The sequence below is a fragment of the Daktulosphaira vitifoliae genome, unplaced genomic scaffold (assembly GCF_025091365.1).
Source record: "Daktulosphaira vitifoliae isolate Bord-2020 unplaced genomic scaffold, ASM2509136v1 Scaffold_86, whole genome shotgun sequence".
NCBI lineage: Eukaryota > Metazoa > Arthropoda > Insecta > Hemiptera > Phylloxeridae > Daktulosphaira > Daktulosphaira vitifoliae.
Window position 1 is genome coordinate 1 of NW_026099655.1, and position 5,593 is coordinate 5,593.

Below are 5,593 nucleotides of genomic sequence, written 5' to 3' on the forward strand. Positions count from 1 at the left end.
TATTTTCATTTTTAAAATTATTATGATAAAATATAATGAAATCTTTATCGTGCGTCGCTGCGATTTCAAAAAAAAAAGAAACAGTTTACGCTATGAGGCAATTATCCATACCCCATGGAGAAAGGGAATCGTGATCTCCCCCTTGAAATTCCAACGATAACATAATATTTTACTGAAAAACATAATGGCGACGGGATATAGTTGTAATATATATATAGACGATATTTGAATAAGACTAACATTACTGTTATAAAAAAACGCTTCATTCGTATCGGTTAAATTTATTGTTGCAAATTTTAAAGTCGTAGAAAAAATATTATCGGTACAGTTTTATATTTTTCGTCACACAGTACACTTAAATAGGTTTAATTTAATATAGGTTTTCTAACATTCCGGAATATTTTCAAATTATAAAATAAAGTAACTAGTTTGCAATAAATTGCGACTTTTTTATTTTGACTGTCGATTTCTAATAGTAGAAAAATCGCCGTACAATAATTTCTTTACTATTGTAATTCACATCTAAAGCCATAACATAACATAGGATAAAAGTAAGCATACGCGGGGAAAAAAATGTTATGCTTATGATTAAACATAAGTAAATTTCATTTAGAAATTTATAGTCGTATCACAGTATTTTAACTTCAATAGGAAAAGTGCGCATGTTAAAGTNTTATAATCGTATCACAGTATTTTAACTTCAATAGGAAAAGTGCGCATGTTAAAGTTATCGGTCGAAAAACAGGTAAAATCGAGTAGGCGGACACATTTCTAATAAAATATAGTAATCCCACGGTTTAGAACGTTGTCACGAGCACAAACTGTATCGGTGGCTAAGAAGGGTGCGGTGTATCGTCCGAATTTGACTGATCGGTTAACGTGTGTAGTATAGCTTACACATTTTGCTTATATGGTGCAAACTGGTGTAGGGGTGAAGCGTAAAAGGGATTTTTTCTCTAAAAAAACCTTATGCATTTATTATTTATAATGTCAATCGTACAGGACTATGGAAATAATAGCGGCTATTGTGAATGTTATACGAATATGCTAGTTGCGGTTCTATTCTATATAAAGAAATCAAAACGCCCAAAAGCAGTTGACAAAGGCTGAAGACAGCCCCATCCATCATAGTCGTCTATAAAACATAAAATATACATATATTGGAGATGTGGTCACATACACGGGAAAGGGTGAATTTACAAAATGTCCAACAACTATGCCAGTGACGACGTGCACCTGAATGTCTACAGAGACCTTTAACATGATGCGAAGGCTATATAGTCTATCATTGGTGTTGGTTAGAATTGAGAGTTTACGAATTTCAAAGTTTTCACTTCAGATAGTTGCTGATCAGACAACCGGCAGTAATCCCACGAGTCTGTGTTTGTTTATTTCCTTGTAAGTAACATCAACACTTAATGCATTTTCAATGTACTGCAAAACATAACTCTCAAAATGTTTTCTAAGTTGTAACTACGGGTAATGATTATGAACCACTGAAGGTAACAAAAGCTAAATTAAGCTACTAGTGGAAATATATATATATATATACTTGGCCTATAAGAATCGTTATAAGATATCTTTGAAAATATTTTAATTAATAGTTAAAAAACAATTATAGTTACTAATAGTTGTAAATAATTCCACTCATTATCATCATCACCATAGCCTCTATCTCAATTATTTAGGGTCACCTCTGCTGTAATAATTATAGCCTGTTATAATTAATACTAATATAAACATCAGTACTAAGGCGGTGACAAAAATATAAAATTTAAAACTACACTTAAAATCTTATTTATATAAAACAAATTTTCACTTCAGATATATCATATAAAGTGTATGTCAAAAGACTCAATTAAAATGTTAAAAAAGTTTATAAAATGTTTGATATCATTAGTTTATATCATTTATTTGTTCGTTCGTTACATAAATTAAAAAAATAATTTTTCAAATTTATTGTTAAGATGATATTAGTTATTTTCAAAGGAACTTTTAATCAAATAACAAATGTATGCGTTAGGTTCGCCATTATTGCATAATAGTAATGAATACGAATAATATTAATTACTCATGAATAGTGCAACGTTATGAGGATTGACAATACCCTTGTCAATGATAAAAAAAACTATAATTATGGAGATTTTTTAAAGTAATTTATAATAATTAATTTTGCAAAGATTTTTGTAACTTAAACTTAATATAATATTATTAAATTTAATATCTATTGTTGTAATCTTATGCTATTTTATGGCATTTTAGAGGGAAAAATTGTTGATAATACAATTATTAATAGAATCGTCACATAGTTTGACAGTATTAGAAAAAGAGTCGTTTTGAAGGCTATCGCTCTCATATCCGTCGTCGCCGTTATAATCATTATCAGTTTATGAAACGAATAATTCACCTCCAACTGAACGTTTGTTCGACGACTTTTGATCTTGAATGACTTTTGTAACGTTCATTTGACTTCGAATAACTAGAAACTTTTTCATTATAATGTTTGTAAGACCACTTTCAGGGTTTTTTTTTAAGTTATTTCATACTCTTTTAGTTAGCGTTTAGCATTAATAGATAGTATAAGTTTCGATGAAATCATTAAAAATTTCATTAGATACAGAAAATCCTCTACTAGATGACAGTCTAGAATGGTCGGCCGGCTATAGAAAATTTTAAGTTTCCACAGCCGGCTTTCCATGATTGAGAGCGAGTTTATCATCAGTTTCTTGGCTAAAGGTGTCTATCGACTTACTCTGGTACATTTCCAAGTTGTATTTATCCATAATACTACATAGTATACAAAAAATGTGCTGTGAATTCAACTTTTAATTGAAGTGAAAATTTGTAGTATTGAATAGCTTACAGCCTAACTCGGAAATGAATATTTTGAATGAAAATTATTTATTTTTAGTTAATTATCTTAACATTTATATTCCATAGTTACAGTTGAAATATATTTTGTTTCATAAAATTTATTTTTAAATTCACCTATTTGTTACATAAAAATAGTATTGAGTAAAAAATAGATCACGTTAATTTAATTTTTTTCAGTCACAATAATTTTCTTCGTACGTTTAAAATAAATTTTAAAGATTTTTTTATGAAACTTGTTTTGATTCATTAATAGTACATGTTATATTAACATACATTATTAATATTAATTTAATAATTAATAATCAATATAAAGTGTTAATTTATCAATAATTTTGCATTTTCTATCTTATTAGTCTGGAAAGATAATAAGCAAAATTCATTATTATACATTAAAATTGAGTTTATGAGAGCTTGAGACCACAAAGTCTCTATGCATATTACACCAAAGACAATTATTAATTTTGTCTTTGAGTTTTTACTTTAAAAGGATTTTACGACGAAGTATATTCAATGGAAATCCAAACGATTAATAGTGCTAAATTAAGCTTAATCTTCTCTTTTTTTAGCTACGATGTTTTATCGTTACACTGAATTATATACATAATATAAAAGATAAACTAAAATGCTATATTTATATCATTATTCAAAATAAGAATAGCTAATAATAACTACTTTAAATTANTCATCATTCAAAATAAGTATAGCTAATAATTACTTTAAATTACAATAAAATAATGTTTAAACTAAAACTGAGATTTATTTTTTTATACACAAAACAAATTTTTTTTCAGATATTATGCAAACTGTGTTTCAAAGTTTCAGCTTAATTTTTTAAAACGTTTTTTACAGTTTTACAAGTAATGATTTTTTTTTCAGTTTTAATAAATTTTTTGAATCAAATATTTTCTTTAAAGCTTAAGATTATCCACTAATATATTTTGAATCATCTTATAATAATTTATGTAAACTTATTTTTAGTAAAAATATACTTTTACTGTGTGGATAAATTTGAGTGTTAAAATTTAAATTTTTAATAGTTCAAAGCAGATCATGATGATAATAAAACATGAAATATCTATTTTAATATTCCAAGTTTATTTATGTTTAAACTTACTAACAACTATTATACTTACTACAAGTTAAAATGAATGTGTAAATATTATCCCATGAACTGAAATATTACAACAATACTTAAAAATAACAAAAACTTGCAAGAATTTTAAAAATTATTTTGAATTTTCACTAATTAAAATTTGTTTATCATCTTAGAAATCTACTTACCTTATAGATGTTCATCATTATCTATCGACATTGGATGGTGTTTTAAGTACTCTAAATTTATTAAATGATTCACTTAAGGATCAAAGGTACTGGTCTATTACACTTTCGGTAATTGGCAGCACTTACTTTCGCCTCAAGAACTAAAGCCATCGCATGATGAATAATGTGTGATATAATGGAAGGGGAGCAGAATGACAAAAAAAAATCTTGCCTTAATAATAATAACAGCGTAATGCTAACAGCAGGTATACACAGAGTACTCAGGGCTCACGCGTGATGTGTAAAAGTTAGAACAGTTTTGACGTAGGTTTTTCTCTCTTGTCCTTTTCCTACTCAGCCTTTGCACGCAGTTCATTCCCCACTCGGTTCCCCCGGAGGGAAACTCACAGGGTCTTTCATAATCCATCATTATTATCAGCCAACTGCCACTCACTGCCAGCCCTGCCTCCTCCCGACACCCGGAACCCATTGTTATTTTTACTCTTTTTTTTTTTTTTTTTTTACATAGTATGAGTGTTTCTCTCCACACTCTTCCACTGCACACGCATATAAAGTCATAACAACAATAGAGGTGAGGACTTATATAATGGAAGATTAAAATGTCCGGATCACGATCACCCTTACAGTACCCGCAAAGAATTTCTATCAGCTATATTTATATTGTTCAACAACATTCCCTCTCTACACCTTCTATTGGTTGTAACCCGCACACAGTTTTAGATAAACGTACAGGCGCTAAACAACTTATTTTACACCACAAAATATAATTTTAAAATATATTAGTAAATTATTAAAATTAAATTAAAGATTTTCGCTCTTAAATTAAAAAATTTACTAATACATTTTATATTGCACTCGTGAAATTTCTTATAACACTTTTCAAATTAATACTTTTATATTCATTATTTTTTATAAGTAATTCATTAGTTTCACACAGGCGCAAATTACTCGATCGGACAGTTGTGGTATCGTACATTTTTTTGAATTTAGCACAAAATTATGTAAATATAAAAATATCCAATACGAATTAAGGATACAAATTTAGATATTATTGTTAAAATATCATTGTTTGATTAACATTTAGGTATTCATGTAATATGTATGTATTTATTTTAAATCACAGCAAATCACAATCGAATACAATTTTTCTAATTTTATTTCAACATTATTTATCATAAGTAATTTATATATATATGGAATATTTTATATAATTTATTGGTTTTTTTTAAATATATACACCGAAATATATTACACANATAAGTAATTTATATATATGGAATATTTTATATAATTTATTGGTTTTTTTTAAATATATACATCGAAATATAATACACGTTGACAAATTAGTGTTAATCTAAAACTATACAATTTTTTACAAAACAAAGATAAAGAAATATTATTTAATAATTTACAATAATCATAAATAGGAACTAAACAA